Source organism: Bubalus kerabau, chromosome 12 (genome assembly GCF_029407905.1).
Source record: "Bubalus kerabau isolate K-KA32 ecotype Philippines breed swamp buffalo chromosome 12, PCC_UOA_SB_1v2, whole genome shotgun sequence".
Lineage (NCBI taxonomy): Eukaryota > Metazoa > Chordata > Mammalia > Artiodactyla > Bovidae > Bubalus > Bubalus kerabau.
Window position 1 is genome coordinate 53008996 of NC_073635.1, and position 22853 is coordinate 53031848.

Consider the following 22853-nt stretch of genomic DNA (forward strand, 5'->3'; position numbering starts at 1 on the left):
TCTTCCCCCAATCCCTCCCAGCATCAGTCTTTTCCAGTGAGTCAACTCTTCTCATGAGGTGGCCAAAGTATTGGAGATTCAGCTTTAGCATAATTCCTTCCAAAGAACACCCAGGACTGATCTCCTTAGGCAAGTTTATTCCTAGATATTTTATTCTTTTTGTTGCAATGGTGAATGGGATTGATTCCTTAATTTCTCTTTCTGGTTATTCATTGTTAGTATATAGAAATACAAGTGATTTCTGTGTATTGATTTTGTATCCTGCAACTTTGCTAAATTCACTGATTAGCTCTAGTAATTTTCTGATACTATCTTTAGGGTTTTCTATGTACAGTATCATGTCATCTGCAAACACTGAGAGCTTTACTTCTTCTTTTCTGATCTGAATTCCTTTTATTTCTTTTTCTTCTCTGATTGCTGTAGCTAGGACTTCCAGAACTATGTTGAATAATAGTGGTGAAAGTGCACACCCTTGTCTTGTTCCTGATCTTAGGGGATATGCTTGTAATTTTTCACCATTGAGAATAATGTTTGCTGTAGGCTTATCATATATGAGGATAAGTTACCCCGCGAGAGGAGTTACCCCACGTCCGAGGCCAGGGGCAGCAGCCGGAAGGAGCAACCCCATGCCCAAGGCCAGGCAGGGGTGGTGACCGGAGGATCAACCCCACACCCAAGGTCAGGGGTGGCAGCTGGGAGGACCAACCCCACCCCCAAGGAGCTGTGGCTGCATGGGTGTAGGAGGGCCTAGAGGAGCTACCCCACATTGAAGGTCAGGAAGGGCGGCAGTGAGGAGATACCCCTTGTCCAAAGTAAGGAGCAGCGGCTGTGCTTTGCTTGAGCAGCCGTGAAGAGATACACCATGCCCAAGGTAAGAGAAACCCAAGTAAGACGTTATGTGTTGCAAGAGGGCATCAGAAGGCAGACACACTGAAACCATACTCACAGAAAACTAGTCAATCTAATCACACTAGGACCACAGCCTTGTCTAACTCAATGAAACTAAGCCATGCCTATGGGGCAACCCAAGATGGGCAGGTCATGGTGGAGAGATCTGACAGAACGTGGTCCACTGGAGAAGGAATGGCAAACCACTTCAGTATTCTTGCCTTGAGAACCCCATGAACAGTATGAAAAGGCAAAATGATAGGATACTGAAAGAGAAACTCCCCAGGTCAGTAGGTGCCCAATATGCTACTGGAGATCAGTGGAGAAATAACTCCAGAAAGAATGAAGGGATGGAGCCAAAGCAAAAAGAATACCCAGCTGTGGATGTGACTGGTGATAGAAGCAAGGTCTGGTGCTGTAAAGAGCAATATTGCATAGGTACCTGGAATGTCAGGTCCATGAATCAAGGCAAATTGGAAATGGTCAAACAAGAGATGGTAAGAGTGAATGTCGACATTCTAGGAATCAGCGAACTAAAATGAGCTGGAATGGGTGAATTTAACTCAGATGACCATTATATCTACTACTGCGGGCAGGAATCCCTCAGAAGAAATGGAGTAGCCATCATGGTCAACAAAAGAGTCCGAAATGCAGTACTTGGATGCAATCTCAAAAACGACGGAATGATCTCTGTTCGTTTCCAAGGCAAACCATTCAATATCACAGTAATCCAAGTCTAAGCCCCAACCAGTAACGCTGAAGAAGCTGAAGTTGTACGGTTCTATGAAGACCTACAAGACATTTTAGAACTAACACCCAAAAAAGATGTCCTTTTCATTATAGGGGACTGGAATGCAAAAGTAGGAAGTCAGGAAACACCTGGAGTAACAGGCAAATTTGGCTTTGGAATACAGAATGAAGCAGGGCAAAGACTAATAGAGTTTTGCCAAGAAAATGCACTGGTCATAACAAACACCTCTTCCAACAACAAAAGAGAAGACTCTACACATGGACATCACCAGATGGTCAACACTGAAATCAGATTGATTATATTCTTTGCAGCCAAAGATGGAGAAGCTCTATACAGCCAGCAAAAACAAGACCAGGAGCTGACTGTGGCTCAGATCATGAACTCCTTATTGCCAAATTCAGACTGAAAATGAAGTAGGGAAAATCACTAGACTATTCAGGTATGACCAAATCAAATCTCTTATGATTATGCAGTGGAAGTGAGAAATAGATTTAAGGGCCTAGATCTGATAGATAGAGTGCCTGATGAACTATGGAATGAGGTTAGTGACATTGTACAGGAGACAGGGATCAAGACCATCCCCATGGAAAAGAAATGCAAAAAAGCAAAATGGCTGTCTGGGGAGGCCTTACAAATAGCTGTGAAAAGAAGAGAAGTGAAAACCAAAGGAGAAAAGGAAAGATATAAGCATCTGAATGCAGAGTTCCAAAGAATAGCAAGTAGAGACAAGAAAGCCTTCCTCAGCGATCAATGCAAAGAAATAGAGGAAAACAACAGAATGGGAAAGACTAGGGATCTCTTCAAGAAAATTAGAGATACCAAGGGAACATTTCATGCAAAGATGGGCTCGATAAAGGACAGAAACGCTATGGACCTAACAGAAGCAGAAGATATTAAGAAGAAGTGGCAAGAATACACAGAAAAACTGTTCAAAAAAGATCTTCACGACCCAGATAATCACGGTGGTGTGATCACTGACCTAGAGCCAGACATCCTGGAATGTGAAGTCAAGTGGGCCTTAGAAAGCATCACTATGAACAAAGCTAGTGGAGGTGATGGAATTGCAGTTGAGCTATTTCAAATCCTGAAAGATGATCCTGTGAAAATGCTGCACTCAATATGCCAGCAAATGTGGAAAACTCAGCAGTGGCCACAGGACTGGAAAAGGTCAGTTTTCATTCCAATCCCAAAGAAAGACAATGCCAAAGAATGCTCAAACTATGCACAATTGCACTCATCTCACATACTAGTAAAGTAATGCTCAAAATTCTCCAAGCCAGGTTTCAGCAATATGTGAACCGTGAACTTCCTGATGTTCAAGCTGGTTTTAGAAAAGGCAGAGGAACCAGAGATCAAATTGCGAACATCTGCTGGATCATGGAAAAAGCAAGACAGTTCCAGAAAAACATTTATTTCTGTTTTATTGACTATGCAAACGCCTTTGACTGTGTAGATCACAATAAACTGTGGACAATTCTGAAAGAGGTGGGAATACCAGAGCACCTGACCTGCCTCTTGAGAAACCTGTATGCAGGTCAGGAAGCAACAGTTAGAACTGGACATGGAACAACAGACTGGTTCCAAATAGGAAAAGGAGTACGTCAAGGCTGTATATTGTCACCCTGCTTATTTAACTTATATGCAGAGTACATTATGAGAAACGCTGGACTGGAAGAAACACAAGCTGGAATCAAGATTGCTGGGAGAAATATCAATCACCTCAGATATGCAGATGACACCACCCTTAAGGCAGAAAGTGAAGAGGAACTCAAAAGCCTCTTGATGAAGGTGAAAGTGGAGAGTGAAAAAGTTGGCTTAAAATTCAACATGCAGAAAATGAAGATCATGGTATCTGGTCCCACCACTTCATGGGAAATAGATGGGGAAACAGTGGAAACAGTGTCAGACTTTATTTTTGGGGGCTCCAAAATCACTGCAGATGGTGAATGCGGCCATGAAATTAAAAGATGCTTACTCCTTGGAAGGAAAGTTATGACCAACCTAGATAGCATATTGAAAAGCAGAGACATTACTTTGCCAACAAAGATTCGTCTAGTCAAGGCTATGGTTTTTCCTGTGGTCATGTATGGATGTGAGAGTTGGACTGTGAAGAAGGCTGAGCGCCGAAGAATTGATGCTTTTGAACTGTGGTGTTGGAGAAGACTCTTGAGAGTCCCTTGGACTGCAAGGAGATCCAACCAGTCCATTCTGAAGGAGATCAGCCCTGGGATTTCTTTGGAAGGAATGATGCTAAGGCTGAAACTCCAGTACTTTGGCCACCTCATGTGAAGAGTTGACTCATTGGAAAAGACTCTGATGCTGGGAGGGACTGGGGACAGGAGGAGAAGGGGACGACAGAGGATGAGATGGCTGGATGGCATCACTGACTCAATGGATGTGAGTCTGGGTGAACTCCGGGAGTTGGTGATGGACAGGGAGGCCTGGCATGCTGCGATTCATGGGGTCGCAAAGAGTCGGACACGACTGAATGACTAAACTGAACTATCATATATGGCCTTTACTATGTTGAGGTAGGTTCCTTCTATGCCCTTTTTTTGAAGCATTTTAATCGTAAATGGGTGCTGAATTTTGTCAAAGGCTTTTTCTGCATCTATTGAGATTATCATATGATTTTTATCTTTCAGTTTGTTAATATGGTGGATCACATTGATTGATTTGTGTATATTGAAGAATCCATGTATCCCTGGAATATACCCAGCTTGATGATGCTGTATGAGTTTTTGATGTGTTGCTGAATTCTGTTTGCTAAAATTTTGTTGAAGATTTTTGCATCTATGTTTATCAGTGATATTGGCCTATCATTTTCTTTTTTTGTGTTGTCTTTCTCTGGTTTTGTTATCATGGTGATGGTGGCCTCATAGAATGAGGTTGGAAGTGTTCCTTCTTCTGCAATTTTTTGAAAGAGTTTTAGAAGGATAGGCATTAGCTCTTCTCTAAATATTTGATAGAATTCTCCCATGAAGCCATCTGGACCTCAGCTTTTGCTTTTTGGGGAGAGTTTTGATCACAGCTCTAGTTTCAGGGCTTGTAATTGGGTTGTTCATAATTTCTATTTCTTCCTGGTTCAGTCTTGAAAGATTGAACTTTTCTAAGAATCTGTCCATTTCTTCCAGGTTATCTATTTTATTGCCATATCAGTTCAGTTCAGTTCAGTCACTCAGTCATGTCCGACTCTTTGTGACCCCATGAATTGCAGCACGCCAGGCCTCCCTGTCTATCACTAACTCCCGGAGTTCATTCAGACTCACGTCCATCGAGTCAGTGATGCCATCCAGCCATCTCATCCTCTGTCGTCCCCTTCTCCTCCTGCCCCCAATCCTTCCCAGCATCAGAGTCTTTTCCAATGAGTCAACTCTTCACATGAGGTGGCCAAAGTACTGGAGTTTCAGCCTTAGCATCATTCCTTCCAAAGAAATCCCAGGGCTGATCTCCTTCAGAATGGACTGGTTGGGTCTCCTTACAGTCCAAGGGACTTTCAAGAGGCTTCTCCAACACCACAGTTCAAAAGCATCAATTCTTCGGCACTCAGCTTTCTTCACAGTCCAACTCTCACATCCATACATGACCACAGGAAAAACCATAGCCTTGACTAGACGGACCTTTGTTGGTAAAGTAATGTCTCTGCTTTTCAATATGCTATCTAGGTTGGTCATAACTTTCCTTCCAAGGAGTAAGCGTCTTTTAATTTCATGGCTGCAGTCACCATCTGCAGTGATTTTGGAGCCCAAAAAAATAAAGTCTGCCACTGTTTCCACTGTTTCCCCATCTATTTCCCATGAAGTGATGGGACCAGATGCCATGATCTTCGTTTTCTGCATGTTGAGTTTTAAGTCAACTTTTTCACTCTCCTCTTTCACCTTCATCAAGAGGCTTTTGAGTTCCTCTTCACTTTCTGCCATAAGAGTGGTGTCATCAGCGTATCTGAGGTGATTGATATTTCTCCCGGCAATCTTGATTCCAGCTTGTGCTTCTTCCAGCCCAGCGTTTCTCATGATGTACTCTGCATATAAGTTAAATAAGCAGGGTGACAATATACAGCCTTGACGTACTCCTTTTCCTATTTGGAACCACATAATTGTTCATAATAGTCTCATAATCCTTTGTATTTCTGCATTGTCTGTTATAACTTTTTTCATTTCTAATTTTGTTGATTTGATTCTTCTCTCTTTTTCTCTTGGTGAGTCTGGCTAAATGTTTGTTCATTTTATCTTCTCAAAGAATCAGCTTTTAGTTTTATTAATCTTTACTATTGTTTCTTTCATTTCTTTTTCATTTATCTGCTCAGATCTGTATGATTTCTTTCCTTCTACTAATTTTGGGTATTTTTTTTTTTCCTTTTCCCAGTTGTTTTAGGTGTAAAGTTATGTTGTCTATTCAATGTTTTTCTTGTTTCTTGAGGTAGGATTGTATTGCTATAAACTTCCCTCCTAAGACCGCTTTTGCTGCATCCCATAGGTTTTGAGTTGTGTTTTCATTGTCTTTTGTTTCTAGAAATTCTTTGATTTCCCTTTTGATTTCTTCAGTAATATATTGGTTGTTCAGAAACGTCTTATTTAATCTCCATGTGTTTGTGTTTCTTACAATTTTTTTTTCTTGTAATTGATATCTAGTCTCATAGCATTGTGGTCAGAGAAGATGCTTGATACAATTTCAATTTTCTTAAATTTATGAGGTTCGATCTGTGGTCCAAGATGTGGTCTATCCTGGAGAATGCTCCATGTGCACTTGAGAAGATGATGTATTCTGCTTTTGGATGGAATGTCCAAAAGATATCAATGAGATCCATCTCATCTAATGTATGATTTAAAACTTGTGTTTCCTTATTAATTTTCTGTTTTAATGATCTGTCCATTGGTGTGAGTGGGATGTTAAAGTTTCTATTATTATTATGTTACTGTCAATTTCTCCTTTTATGTCTGTTAGTGTTTGTTTTATGTATTGATGTGCTCCTATGTTGGGTGAATAGATATTTACAATTGTTATGGCTTCCTCTTCATATCTATGACCATTGATCCTTCCAATCAATGATCATTGATCCTTGATTGTTATGTAGTATCCTTCCTTATCTCTTGTAATCTTCTTTATTTTAAGGTCTATTTTGTGTGATATAAGGATTGTTACTCCAACTTTCTTTTGCTTCCCATTAGAATGGAATGTATTTTTTCATCCTCTCACTTTCAGTCTATATGTGTTTTTAGGTATGAAGTGGGTTTCTTGTAGACAGCATATATATAGATCTTGTTTTTGTATCCATTCAGCCAGTCTATGTCTTTTGGTTGGAGCATTTAATCCACTTACATTTAAAGTAATTATTGATATATATGTTCCTATTGCCATTTCCTTAATTGTTTGGGGTTGATTTGTAGATCTTTTTAGTTCTCTTGTATTTCTTGACTATATAAGTTCCTTTAGCATTTGTTGTAAAGCTGGTTTGGTGGTACTGAATTCTCTTAACTTTTGCTTGTCTGAAAAGCTTTTAATTTCTCCATCAACTTTGAATAAAATCCTTGCCGGGTACAGTAATCTTGGTTGTAGATTTTTCCCTTTCAGTACTTTAAATATATCCTGCCATTCCCTTCTGGCCTGCAGAGTTTCTGCTGAAAGATCAGCTGTTATGCATATGGGGTTTACCTTGTATGTTACTTGTTGCTTCTCCCTTGCTGCTTTTAATATTCTTTATTTGTGTTTAGTCTTTGTCAGCTTGATTAGTATGTGTCTTGGCGTATTTCCCCTTGGGTTTATCCTGTATGGGACTCTTTGTGCCTTTTGGACTTGGTTGACTATTTCCTTTTCCATGTTGGGGAAATTTTCAACTATAATCTCTTCAAAAATTTTCTCATACCCTTTCTTTTTCTCTTCTTCTTCTGGGATTCCTATCATTTGAATGTTGGTGTGTTTGATACTGTGCCAGAGGTCTCTGAGACTGTCCTCAGTTACTTTCATTCTTTTTACTTTATTCTGCTCTTCAGAAGTTATTTCCACCATTTTATCTTCCAGCTCACTGATTCATTCTTCTGCTTCAGATATTCTGCTATTGATTCCTTCTAGAGTATTTTTAGTTTCAGTAATTGTGTTGTTTGTCTCCGTATATTTATTCTTTAATTCTCCTAGGTCTTTGTTCATTGATTCTCCATTTTGTTTTCAAGGTTTTTGATCATTTTTACTATCATTATTCTGATTTTTTTTTTCAGGTAATTTTCCTATTTCCTCTTCATTTATTTGGACTTCTGTGTTTCTAGTTTGTTCCTTCATTTGTGTAGTATTTCTCTGGCTTTTCATTTTTTTTTAAACTTATTGTGTTTGAGGTTTCCTTTTCCCAGACTTCAAGTTTAATTCTTCCCTTGATGAAGGTTGAAGTCTTTCTTCCTTTGGTTTCTGCCCTCCTAATGTTGGTCCTGGAGAAGGCGATGGCACCCCACTCTAGTACTCTTGCCTGGAAAATCCCATGGATGGAGGAGCCTGGTAGGCAGCAGTCCAGGGGGTTGCGAAGAGTCGGACACGACTGAGCGACTTCACTTTCACTTTTCACTTTCATGCCTTGGAGAAAGAAATGGCGACCCACTCCAGTGTTCTTGCCTGGAGAATCCCAGGGACAGGGGAGCCTGATGGGCTGCCGTCTATGGGGTCGCACAGAGTCAGACACAACTGAAGTGACTTAGCAATGTTGGTCCAGTGGTTTGTGTAAGCTTCATAAAGAGTGAGATTTGTGCTGAGTGTTTGTTTGTTTGTCCTCTGATGGGCAAGTCTGAGTGAAGTGGTAATCCTGTCTGCTGATGATTGGGTTTGTATTTTTGTTTTGTTTGTTGTTTAGATGAGGCATCCTATACAGGATGCTACTGGTTGTTGGGTGATGCTGGGTCTTGTATTCAAGTGGTTTCCTTTGTGTGAGTTCTCACTATTTGATACTCCCTAGGGTTAGTTCTCCGGTAGTCTAGGGTCTTGAAGTCAGTGCTCCCACCCCAAAGGCTCAGGGCTCGATCTCTGGTCAGGAACAAAGATTCCAAAAGTGGCTTGTTATGGCATTAAATGAGATTAAAACAAATATCCAAAAATGAGAAACCAAAGATGGACCTGAGACAAATGGTAGTTATAAAATCAAGCAAATAATAATTCAAATAATGGAATATAGACATATACATATACACCCATGAGCAAAGTCAAAATAGTCCAGCAAAAATAAAGTACAGTAGATTAACCTAGTGAACAAGGAAATAAAAATTATATTTACCAGTTAAGAACAAAACTAAGTAAAGCACAAACTGGAAAACAAAACTAAAGCAAAGTTCCAAGTGGGGAATAAAGCAATGAAAACAAAACTAACAAATATGTTGAGAGGAAAGGAAAGAAAGAAAAGAAGGAAAAAAATAGATATGCAAAGTTAAATAGAAGTAGATGAAGATTTATATACATTAAAGATTAACTGCAAGGGGAAAGGAACAGTAGGAAAGGCAAACAAAGGAATAAATGTAGAAAAAATATAATAGGTTAAAAAAATTAAAATTATAAAAAAGAGAAAAGAGAAAAAACAGAAGAAAGAAAAAAAAAAAAAAAAGAAAAGGAAAACTCCACAGAACTGCAAAAGCCCAACGTAGAGGCAGAGGTTTATAACAACAATAAAAAGTGTGGCTGAATATACACATATACAATATACACCCATAAGCAAAATCAAAACAGTCCAATAAAAATAAAGTACAATAGATTGACCTGGAAAACAAAGGGAACCCAAAGTTATATCTACCAGAACAGAACTAACTAAAGCACAAACTGGAAAAGAAAACTAAAGCAAGGTGCCAATTGGGGAATAAAGCAATGAAAGTAAAACTAACAAATATGTTGAGGAAAGGAGAGAAAGAAAAGAAAGAAAGAATAGATTTGCAAAGTTAAATAGAGGTAAATAAATAAAATTTATACATGTTAAAGATTAATTGCAAAGGGGAAAGAACAATTGGAAAAGCAAACAAAGGAATAAATGTAGAAATATAATAATAGGTTTAAAAAAATAAAAAATTAAATTAAAAAAAAAAGAGAAAAGGAAAAAAAAAAGAAAAGAAAACTCCACAGAATTGCAAAAGCCCAGGGGTGTGGTCCTAAGATGGTGGAGGAATAGGACGGGGAGACCACTTTCTCCCCCACAAATTCATCAAAAGAACATTTAAACGCTGAGTAAATTCCACAAAACAACTTCTGAATGCTGGAAGAGGACATCAGGCACCCAGAAAAGCAGCCCATTGTCTTCAAAAGGAGGTAGGAAAAAATATAAAAGACAAAAAAATAGAGACAAAAGAGGTAGGGATGGAGCTCTGTCCCGGGAAGGGAGTCTTAAAAAGAGAGAAGTTTCCAAACACCAGGAAACACTCTCACTGCAGAGTGTGTGGTGAGTCTTGGAAGCACAGAGGGCAACATAACAGGGAGGAAAAATAAATAAATAATTAAAACCCACAGATTACGAGCCCAGTGGTAACTCCCCCAGTGGAGAAGGAGCGCAGATGCCTGCACCCACCACTAGCTAGCATGGGCTGGGCAGGGAGGGGCGGGCTGCATGGCTTAGAGTAAGGACCCGGCCTGAATGCCCCAAGGGCAATCTGAGAAAACTAACTTGGGCTAGCAAACCAGACTGTGGGATAGCTACCAGGTGCAAAGCCAGCCCTAACCTAAGACACCACCAGGCCCGCACACAGAACAAAGGACTGAACAGAGATAGCCGGATGCAGACCATCCCCCTCTGGTGACAGGTAGCCAGAGCCGGAAGGGGGCAATTGCAGCCCCAGGGAGACATTATCTACCAAATTGCAAGCAGGCTTCTTTGCTAACTAAGACTTCTTGGGGTTCTGGACAGTCAACATCTGCCTGAGAAGGTGCACCGGTTGTACACCCAGAAAACTGAGCGGCAGGGACGGGGGAGGCCATAAGTCGCAGCGACCGCACTCACCAAACACCTCATCACCTGAGCTGCTTGGACCTGGGAAGGGCACAAAATGCAGGCCCAACTGAATCTGTGCCTCTGAGAACTACCCGAGTGCCTGAACCTGAGCAGCTTAGACCTGGGAGGTGCCTGCAGCCCAGGGCCGGCCTCGGATGGTTCCTGGTGGAGCATCCTAGAGCCTGAGCAGCGTGGGCAGGGAGGCTACACTCTCCGTGAGTGTGGCTGAGGAACTGCGAGCACACGCCAGTGTTATTTGTTTGCAGCGTTCCTCCCTCTCCATAGCGCAACTGAACAAGTGAACCTAAAAGAAAGTGTCCACCACCGCCCCCTTTGTGTCAGGGCGGAAATCAGACACTGAAGAGACCAGCAAACAGAAGAAGCTAAAACAAAGGGAATCACCTTGGAAGTGACAGGGGCAATAGATTAAAACCCTGTTGGTAGTACCGACTACATGGGAAGGGGCTATAGATCTTGAGAAATATAAGCCAGACCAAGGAACTATCCGAAAATGAACTGACCCCACAATACCCACAACAACACCAGAGAAAGTCCTACATACATTTTTACTATTTTTACGATCATTCTTTTTTTTTTAATTTTTTTAAAAATTTTAAGTCCTCTATTACTCCTTTAATTTTCACTTTTATAATCTACTATTACTTTGCAAAAAACAAAGACCTTATTTTTTAAAAGCAAACTTCATATATATATATATTTTATAATTTTTATGACTTTTTTTCCTCTTTCTTTTTTTTTCTTCTTTTCTTTAATATTGTATTTTTGAAATTCCAAACTCTACTCTAGATTTTTAATCTGTGCTTTTTGGTATTTGTTATCAATTTTGTACCTTTAAGAACCCAATCTTCAGTACCCATTTTTACTTGGGAGCGAGATTACTGGCTTGACTGCTCTCTCCCCCTTTGGACTCTCCTTTTTCTCCACCAAGTCACCTCTGTCTCCTCCCTACCCTGCCTCTTGTCTACCCAACTCTGTGAATCTCTGTGTGTTCCAGATGGTGGAGAACACTTAGGGAACTGATTATTGGCTGGATCTGTCTCTCTCCTTTTCATTCCCCCCTTTTATCCTCCTGGCCATCTCTGTCTCCTTCCTCCCTCTTCTCTTCTCTGAATAACTCCATGAACATCTCTGAGCAGTCCAGTTGTGGAGTGCACATAAGGAAGTGATTAATGGCTTGCTCTCTCCTCTTTTGATTCCACCTCATCTGATTCGGGTCACCTCTAACTCCCTCCTCCCTTCTCTCTTCTCCATGTAACTCTGTGAACCTCTCTGGGTGTCCCTCACTGTGGAGAAACTTTTCATCTTTAACCTAGATGTTTTATCAATGGTGCTGTATAGAAGGAGAAGTCTTGAGACTACTGTAAAAATAAGACTGAAAACCAGAAGCAGGAGGCTTAAGTCCAAAACCTGAGAACACCAGAAAACTCCTGACTCCAGGGAACATTAATTGACAGGAGCTCATCAAACGCCTCCATACCTACACTAAAACCAAGCACCACACAAGGGCCAACAAGTTCCAGAGCAAGGCATACTATGCAAATTCTCCAGCAACACAGGAACACAGCCCTGAGCTCCAATACACAGGCTGCTCAAAGTTATTCCAAAACCATTGACATCTCATAACTCATTACTGGATACGTCACTGCACTCCAGAGAGAAGAAATCCAGTTCCACCCACCAGAACACCACACAACTTCCCTAACCAAGAAACCTTGACAAGCCACCTGTACAACCCCACCCACAGTGAGGAAACTTCACACTAAAGAGAACTCCACCAACTGCCAGAATACAGAAAGGACACCCCAAACTCAGAAATATAAACAAGATTAAGAGACAGAGGAATACCCAGCAGGTAAAGGAACAGGATAAACGCCCACCAAACCAAACAAAAGAGGAAGAGATAGGGAATCTACCTGATAAAGAATTCTGAATAATGATAGTGAAAATGATCCAAAATTTTGAAATCAAAATGGAATCACAGATAAATAGCCTGGAGACAAGGATTGAGAGGATGCAAGAAAGGTTTAACAAGGACCTAGAAGAAATAAAAAAGAGTCAATATATAATGAATAATGCAATAAATGAGATAAAAAACACTCTGGAGGCAACAAATAGTAGAATAACAGAGGCAGAGGATATGATTAGTGAATTAGAAGATAGAATGGTAGAAATAAATGAATCAGAGAGGAAAAGAAAAAAAACGAATTAAAAGAAATGAGGACAATCTCAGAAACCTCCAGGACAGTGTTAAACGCCCCAACATTCGAATCATAGGAGTCCCAGAAGAAGAATACAAAAAGGAAGACCATGAGAAAATACTTGAGGAGATAATAGTTGAAAACTTCCCTAAAATGGGGAAGGAAATAATCACTCAAGTCCAAGAAACCCAGAGAGTCCCAAACAGGATAAGCCCAAGGCGAAACACCCCAAGACACATATTAATCAAATTAACGAAGATCAAACACAAAGAACAAATATTAAAAGCAGCAAGGGAAAAAAACAACAAATAACACACAAGGGGATTCCCTTAAGGATAAGAGCTGATCTTTCAATAGAAACTCTTCAGGCCAGGAGGGAATGGCAAGACATACTTAAAGTGATGAAAAAAATAAAATAAAATAACCTACAGCCCAGATTACTGTACCCAGCAAGAATCTCATTCAAATATGAAGGAGAAATCAAAAGCTTTACAGGCAAGCAAAAGCTGAGAGAATTCAGCACCACCAAACCAGCTCTCCAACAAATGCTAAAGAAGATTCTCTAGACAGGAAACACAAAAAGGGTGTATAAACTCAAACCCAAAACAATAAAGTAAATGGCAATGGGATCATACTTATCAATAATTACCTTAAACATAAATGGGTTGAATGCCCCAACCAAAAGACAAAGACTGGCTGAATGGATACAAAAACAAGACCCCTATATTTGTTGTCTACAAGAGACCCACCTCAAAACATGGAACACATACAGACTGAAAGTGAAGGGCTGGAAAAAGATATTCCATGCAAATAGAGACCAAAAGAAAGCAGGAGTAACAATACTCATATCAGATAAAATAGACTTTAAAACAAAGGCTGTGAAAAGAGACAAAGAAGGACACTATATAATGATCAAAGGATCAATCCAAGAAGAAGATATAACAATTATAAATATATATGTACCCAACATAGGAGCACTGCAATATATAAGACAAATGCTAACAAGTATGAAAGGGGAAATTAACAATAACACAATAATAGTGGGAGACTTTACTACCCCACTCACACCTATGGATAGATCAACTAAACAGAAAATTAACAAGGACTCACAAACTTTAAATGATACAATAGACCAGTTAGACTTAATTGATATCTATAGGACATTTCATTCCAAAACAATGAATTTCACCTTTTTCTCAAGCAGAACCTTCTCCAGGATAGATCACATCCTGGGCCATAAATCTAGCCTTGGTAAATTCAAAAAAATTGAAATCATTCCAAGCATCTTTTCTGACCACAATGCAGTAAGATTAGATCTCAATTACAGGAGAAAAACTATTAAAAATTCCAACATATGGAGGCTGAACAACACGCTGCTGAATAACCAACAAATCACAGAAGAAATCAAAAAAGAAATCAAAATATACCTAGAAATGAATGAAAATGAAAACACAACAACCCCAAACCTGTGGGACACAGTAAAAGCAGTGCTAAGGGGAAAGTTCATAGCAATACAGGCATACCTCAAGAAACAAGAAAAAAGTCAAATAAATAACCTAACTCTACATCTAAAGCAACTAGAAAAGGAAGAAATGAAGAACCCCAGGGTTAGTAGAAGAAAAGAAATCTTAAAAATTAGGGCAGAAATAAATGCAAAAGAAACAAAAGAGACCATAGCAAAAATCAACAAAACCAAAAGCTGGTTCTTTGAAAGGATAAATAAAATTGACAAACCATTAGCCAGACTCATCAAGGAATAAAGGGAGAAAAATCAAATCAATAAAATAAATGAAAATGGAGAGATCACAACAGACAACACAGAAATACAAAGGATCATAAGAGACTACTATCAGCAATTATATGCCAATAAAATGGAAAACGTGGAAGAAATGGACAAATTCTTAGAAAAGTACAACTTTCCAAAACTGAACCAGGAAGAAATAGAAAATCTTAACAGACCCATTATAAGCATGGAAATTGAAACTGTAATCAGAAATCTCCCAGCAAACAAAAGCCCAGGTTCAGACAGCTTCACAGCTGAATTCTACCAAAAATTTAGAGAAGAGCTAACACCTATCCTGCTCAAACTCTTCCAGAAAATTGCAGAGGAACGTAAACTTCCAAACTCATTCTATGAGGCCACCATCACCCTAATACCAAAGCATGACAAAGATGCCAAAAAAAAGAAAACTACAGGCCAATATCATTGATGAACATAGATGCAAAAATCCTTAACAAAATTCTAGCAATCAGAATCCAACAACACATTACAAAGATCATACACCATGACCAAGTGGGCTTTATCCCAGTGATGCAAGGATTCTTCAACATCTGCAGATCAATCAATGTAATACACCACATTAACAAATTGAAAAATAAAAACCATATGATTATCTCAATAGATGCAGAGAAAGCCTTTGACAAAATTCAACATCAATTTATGATAAAAAAAAAAAAACTCTCCAGAAAGCAGGAATAGAAGGAACATACCTCAACATAATAAAAGCTATATATGACAAATCCACAGCAAACATTATCCTCAATGGTGAAAAATTGAAAGCATTTCCCCTAAAGTCAGGAACAAGACAAGGGTGCCCACTTTCACCACTACTATTCAACATAGTTTTGGGAGTTTTGGCCACAGCAATCAGAGCAGAAAAAGAAAAGGAATCCAAATTGGAAAAGAAGTAAAACTCTCACTGTTTGCAGATGCCATGATCCTCTACATAGAAAACCCTAAAGACTGCACCAGAAAATTACTAGAGCTAATCAATGAATATAGTAAAGTTGCAGGATATAAAATCAACACACAGAAATCCCTTGCATTCCTATACACTAATAATGAGAAAACAGAAAGAGAAATTAAGGAAACAATTCCATTCACCATTGCAACGGAAAGAATAAAATACTTAGGAATATATCTACCTAAAGAAACTAAAGACCTATATATAGAAAACTATAAAACACTGGTGAAAGAAATCAAAGAGGACACTAATAGATGGAGAAATATACCATGTTCATGGATTGGAAGAATCAATATAGTGAAAATGAATATATTACCCAAAGCAATCTATAGATTCAGTGCAATCCCTATCAAGCTACCAATGGTATTCTTCACAGAGCTAGAACAAATAATTTCACAATTTGTATGGAAATACAAAAAAACCTCGAATAGCCAAAGCGATCTTGAGAAAGAAGAATGGAACTGGAGGAATCAACCTGCTTGACCTCAGGCTCTACTACAAAGCCACAGTCATCAAGACACTATGGTACTGGCACAAAGACAGAAATATAGATCAATGGAACAAAATAGAAAGCCCAGAGATAAATCCACGCACCTATGGACACCTTATCTTTGACAAAGGAAGCAAGAATATACAATGGAGAAAAGACAATCTCTTTAACAAGTGGTGCTGGGAAAACTGGTCAACCACTTGTAAAACAATGAAACTAGAACACTTTCTAACACCATACACCAAAATAAACTCAAAGTGGATTAAAGATCTAAACGTAAGACCAGAAACTATAAAACTGCTAGAGGAGAACATAGGCAAAACAATCTCTGACATAAATCACAGCAGGATCCTCTATGACCCACCTCCCAGAATATTGGAAATAAAAGCAAAAATAAACAAATGGGACCTAATTAAAATTAAAATCTTCTGTAAAACAAAAGAAACTATAAGCAAGGTGAAAAGACAGCCTTCAGAATGGGGGGAAATAATAGCAAATGAAGCAACTGACAAACAACTAATCTCAAAAATATACAAGTAACTCCTACAGCTCAATTCCAGAAAAGTAAATGACCCAATCAAAAAATGGGCCAAAGAACTAAACAGACATTTCTCCAAAGAAGACATACAGATGGCTAACAAACACATGAAAAGATGCTCAACATCACTCATTATCGGAGAAATGCAAATCAAATCCACAACGAGGTACCATTTCACGCCAGTCAGAATGGCTGCTATCCAAAAGTCTACAAGCAATAAATGCTGGAGAGGGTGTGGAGGAAAGGGAACCCTCTTACACTGTTGGTGGGAATGCAAACTAGTACAGCCACGATGGAGAACAGTGTGGCGATTCCTTAAAAAACTGGAAATAGAACTGCCTTATGACCCAGCAATCCCACTGCTGGGCATACACACCGAAGAAACCAGAATTGAAAGAGACACATGTACCCCAATGTTCATCACAGCACTGTTTATAATAGCCAGGACATGGAAGCAACCTAGATGTCCATCAGCAGATGAATGGATAAGCAAGCAGTGGTACATATACATAATGGAGTATTACTCAGCCATTAAAAAGAATACATTTGAATCAGTTCTAATGAAACTGGATGTGGATGTGGATGAAACTGGAGCCTATTATACAGAGTGAAGTAAGCCAGAAAGAAAAACACCAATACAGTATACTAACGCATATATATGGAATTTAGAAAGATGGTAATGATAACCCTGTATGTGAGACAGCAAAAGAGACACAGATGTATAGAACAGTCTTTTGGACTCTGTGGGAGAGGGAGAGGGTGGGATGATTTGGGAGAATGGCATTGAAACATGTATAACATCATATATGAAATGAATCGCCAGTCCAATTTCGATGCATGATGCTGGTTGCTTGGGGCTGGTGCACTGGAATGTGCCAGAGGGATGGTACGGGGAGGGAGGAGGGAGAGGGGTTCGGGATGGGGAACACGTGTATACCTGTGGCAGATTCATGTTGATGTATGGCAAAACCAATACAATATTGTTAAGTAATTAACCTCCAATTAAAATAAATAAATTTATATTAAAAAAAAAAAAAAGAATTGCAAAAGCCCAGCATAGAGGTAGAGGTTTATAACAACAGTAAAAAATGTGACTGAGAAGGAAAAAAAAAAGCAGCTCAAAAGCTGAACTGGATTTCTTAGAGCCAATAAAATCAACAACTACAACAGAAGAGGAAATAAGAGAAAAAGAAATCCAAAAGAATCTATAGGAGAAGTCAAATCATAAGAATAATGGTTTTCTTGAGTCACTGCTGTCAGAGTCTTTTCCCTCTCTGGGAGTCACAGTCCACCTCACCTCCCTAGGATGCCCTCCTACACTGTGCTGATCTCTGTACCTGCTGTGAGGGCAGCTCAAATTCTAATCTGGTCTTACTCCTGTGTGTTCTTGCCTCCAATGTCCACAGCTATCAGAACTAGCGCATTTTCTTTTATGGGAGCCCTCAATGGCCTTTTATATATTCCATAGACACAGAGTCTGCCTAGTTGATCATGTGGATTTAATCTGCAGCTTGTAAAGCTGGTGGGAAGGTTTTGGGTCTTCTTCCTTAGCCACACCGCTCCTGTGTTTCAATTGTGGTTTTATTTCCAACCCTACATGTGGGTCGTCCACTGGGATTTAGCTCCTCAGGTTGCCCTGGAGGACTTGGGTTTTCTCCCGTGAGGGCCAGGTGTGGAGGTGGTGCAGCTGCTTGCATCGCAGGGGTTCTGGCAGCACCAGGTACTTAGGGGGGTTGGCAGCTAGGGCAGCAGGAAATATAGTGTTCTAGAAGCGTATTGAACAATACACTCCAGTATTCTTGCCCAGAGAACCCCGCTCCCTGACAGAGAAGCCTGGCAGGCCACAGTCTACAGGGTCGCTAAAGTCAGACACGACCGAAGTGACCCTGCGCACATAGGCAAGAAGTTTTTTGCCTGTGGCAGCTCTGCCCCAATGAGAGTTGAGTGTGAAGGTGGCGCAGCTAGCTGCTTGGCTGGCAGGGGCCCTGGCAGAGCCAAGTGTTCAGGGACACAGACTGCCTCTGCCGCAGGAGTTATGGCCCTATCAGAGTCCTTTTTCAAGCTTCTTGTAGCTGGGAATCAGAAGGCCTCTTTGGCCAGTCTTTCTCTGTAGCTCTGCCCGTTCAGGAACTTAGAGAGCTCCCATGCCTGGGGTCCTTCTCTGTTGTTCTGGGAGTCAGGCATATAGAGGAGCCCCCTGGCTGGGGTCCAACTGTGTAGATCTGCGCATCAGTCACTGAAAGGAGCATTCTGGGTTGGGGTCCTACTCTGTAGTTCAGTGCGTCAGGTGTTTAATTGGCCAGCCTCTCTGTTGTTCAACTGCCGATGCTGGCGTGTGGGGAGAAAAGGGCTATGGTGATGACTCCACCCCATACATGTGACTCAGCAGTATCGCCTTGCTTGCATGACTGCCTGCCTTTTCTCCACCTGCATTTCCCACCACGATCTCCTCCCTCATATCCTCTCAATCTGTCTCTCCACACTCAACAGCAGCCCTCGCCCTGCAATTGCTTCATAATCCCTAAACTCCAGCTGCCAGCCGCTGCGCCTTCCAGGGGACCAATATTCCTGTCTGGGGTATGCATGGCTGCGGCAAGGGCTGTCTGATTCTCATTCCATTTAGGCTGCCACAGATCAGCTGTTTCACTCTCCACCTTAAATGTTTCTCCTCTGACTCAGACAGTTGCCCGGATGTGGAGATCGGACCCCTGCTTCAATTCCCCCATCCACTGAGGGCAGGTTCAGTCCTATTAACACTCCGTTTTCCCCCCTAGTTCTTTTGTCCTGCTGAGTTTTATGTGGTTCTTATATTCTTTTCCTCTGGTCAGGTACTTCCTCTGCTCTCAGCTGGTGTTCTGCATGCACTTCTGTGTCTGAAGGTGTATTCCTGATGTATCCGTGGAGAGAGATGTATTCCAAGTCGACCTACTCCTCAGCCATCTTTTTCTCTCAGGCTCCAATATTCTTACTCTGCTGTGAAAACAGACACGTTAACAACATTAATTTTCAACCTATGAACTTGGTGTATCTATCAATTTATTTAGATCTTCCTTAATTTCTCTGAGCTACATTTAGTAGTTTTCAACATGTCATGCCTATCTTTTGTCAGAATTATCCCTAAGTATTTTCATATTTTATGTTCTTGTGAATGGTATTCTCTAATTTTAATTTCTGATTATTGCTGGTATACAGAAATAAAATTGATATTCCTGTGTCAAGCTATCTTACAACTTTGTCAAACTTGCCTGTTTGTTTTAGTAGCATTTTTCTGTAGATTCCATAGGATTTTCTACATAAATAATTAAGTATGTCTTCTCTGAATGAAGACAGATTTTCTCTTCCAGTAAAAAGGAGTTAATTTCTTTTTCTTGCCCTTTTTCACAGGCTAAAATCCCCTATTTAATGTTGAATAGAAGTCTGAAGAGTGGACACCCTTGACTTGATCATGATCTTTGGGAAAAGGTATTCTGTCTTTCATCACTAAGTATTATATTTGCTATAGGGGTTTTTTGTTTGTTTGTTTGTTTTTCATTTTATATAACAATCATCTTGTGAGTCTATCTTTTAAGAGCATGTCTGTAAATAGATAAATATTCCTTGCTCTTATGTTCCAAATAATAGAAACAATGAGATTTTCCTAAATGGTTGTGAATAACTCATTTTACCTTCTACATTCTTGATACACCTGACCATTGTTAGCCTTTTATCTCACAGTGGATATATTAAGGATGGCTGCCAGCTTTTACAGTTGTTTTTGAGTACACTAGGGGCAACATTGGAGTGTAAGCTGTTTTTCCTGCTAGGAGTCAAGCATGTCTGGCTGGCTGGGTGAGTGGGCCTGCAAGAGATCTATTTGCATGAATAAATGAAGCTTCCTGGGAAAGAACTCAAGCTTAAGAAGGAAAAGTCAGGCTGAGAAGGCTTGGTTTAATAGATGCCCCAGGCATTCAAGGGAGCCTTGCTTTTACATATAGCACCTTGTCAGACTCTCAGCCAATGCCCTTGATCCAGCACTACACAGGTCTTATAGAAAATAGGAATTAAGGATACATATGTCCACCACCTCTCTCTAAGGCACGAGGACACTAACCACTCTACTTTGGTCTCTAGGCACAAAGTCAAAAAGTGAGCGATTCACTCTTCTTTTTCTGAAGGGAATACAGCATGGCTTTGGCACATGTAAGTTTCCAGAGAGCTTGCCACATTTAGTGACATGAGAATTTAGCATCATGATTGCTTCATCTGGCAGATGCCAAGTCTCCGTGCTCGTGGAGGCAGAATGGATCTGCTCCTAGGAATTACCAGGTAAAACCAGAGGGATTTTGAGCGAGTTTGGAGGTCCAAAAATTGTGGTTGGGGGATAAAATCAGAAGAACTATGGGCTGTTACTAGTGTGTGTATGTATGCTAAGTTGCTTCAGTCGTGTCCAACTCTTTGCGACCCTATGGACTGTAGCCTGCCAGACTCCTCTGTCCATAGGATTCTCTAGGCAAGAATACTGCCAAGCCCTCCTCCACCTCTAGTGTGCCTTAATTCTATTCTCTAGGTAGGTGTTCTGTGGTAAAATATGGGCAACATATTTTGATTAAGTTAATTTAAAATACTTTTTTTTTAAATTTTCAGCCCAGTTTAATGAGATGAAAGAAAAAAGATGATAAAATCAACTACTAATCAACATATCTTTATTAAAAAGTCCTCTGATTTGGCACAATAATTATTTTCCACTATTTTTGACTATTTTTAAATGATAAAAACTTTGCTGTGATTTCTAAGTGCTAATTAATTCTAAAACTCTCTTGGGTCTGTAAATGGTATTTTTCCTCTTATTTTTTCTGGCATTCTCTAGAAGATAAACTTTTTTTTTTTGGCTGTGTCATGGAAGAGAAATGGAAGGGACCTAGTCTGGAATTGAGACAATATGAAGATTCTGGCAAGTACATGAGGGTCTAGAAAAGTATTTAGTAACTAAAATCTTTGGAACTGCATCTAAGAAAATTAATGTGTTGAAACATTAAGAAGTGGAAAAAAAAAACCTTTCTGGGCATTTGTAGCCTAATCATAGGCTATGCTAAACTATTAAATTACTCTTTCAGAAAGAATTGTCAAGAACTACAAAGGTCCCAAGGTTTCAACCTTTCTTCCAGCTAACAGATAAGCTGGCCATGCTTTGATGGAGGCTGGTGGAAGACATGACACTCCTGGGCCTGAGAATAACAAAAATATATGGGCACAAATACTTGTCTTGGTTCCTTTTGCCTCCAAACTCCACAGAGGTAGTACAGGCAGGCTCAGATGGATGCCTTCATGGAAGTGGCTTGAGTTATAGGAGAGGAACCCTAAGCTTAGGGAACATGAATTTCTTTCTTTTTTTTTTTTTTTTTTTTTTTTAGTAATGGGCAACAGGCATGCCTATAACCTTCAAGGCTGTTTGCCATGCCAAAGTCCTTGAAAAGATAGTTCAGAATAAATGACAGTGACTTGCTTCACAAGAGGTGTAGAATCATGAGAGACTCATGGAAAATTGTCTTCCAACAAGGTTAAAAAGGACCTCACTCTTTTGCAAAGCCAGAAACTGGTCAGAATTTGTCTTTCTGAAACCAAAACTGAGACCAGTACTCACTAGGGTGCTGATAAATGTCTAACAACTGGTTGTCTTCAAAGTAAAAAAAGCCCTAATTTGTACCACTTGCTGATTTTTCACAGTGCAGAAATTCCTGTCATGACATTTTAAACTACCAATATAATTACTGAACATGGAGTTAGGAAGAGATGTACAGGAGCTCACACTTGTACAGTACTTCTACCACACATGTATAATAGGCAAAAATAATCTCCAGAGCCTGGATGACACTAAAATTTAGTAAAATAATTAGGAAGTGATGAGTTTTGAATATTTACTACCTTTCAGTTTAATATATTTAATTATGTTTATGTAATTTTTCATATGAACTATGTTTAACAATTGCCTTGCAAAATTTCTGAAAATTGAACAATTGGCTATTGCAAGCCAGCCTTAACCAGCTCTAGCACCCCACTGTTAGGACTCCTCCTACTTAATTAATTGAGTTCCACTGGAGATTCTTCAAAACCCTGTCTCTTCCATGTTTTTTCTGCTAGCTTATTTAAAAATCCTTTTTCTTGGTTTATTTAAAGCTAAAATGATATTTGTGCGACCTGTTTATTTTTCAGTCCCATGTGGTTAACATAAATAAATCTGATCTACTGTATCCAAACTTAAATTATGTTAGAAGTAACTCATAACTTTGGGGGCTCTCTTTCTAT

The 22853-nt window shown here is 39.7% G+C and overlaps 1 long non-coding RNA gene across 1 annotated transcript in view; it reads left to right on the forward strand.

Annotated features, from left to right (window-relative positions):
* The first annotated feature begins 561 nt into the window (after positions 1 to 561).
* The window catches only part of LOC129624144 (uncharacterized), a 29442-nt gene continuing 7150 nt past the window's right edge, over positions 562 to 22853 (forward strand). The window contains exons 1-3 of the long non-coding RNA XR_008700777.1: positions 562 to 871; positions 19956 to 20033; positions 20682 to 20876. This is a non-coding gene — a long non-coding RNA (uncharacterized LOC129624144). The remainder of the gene's footprint in view (positions 872 to 19955; positions 20034 to 20681; positions 20877 to 22853) is intronic.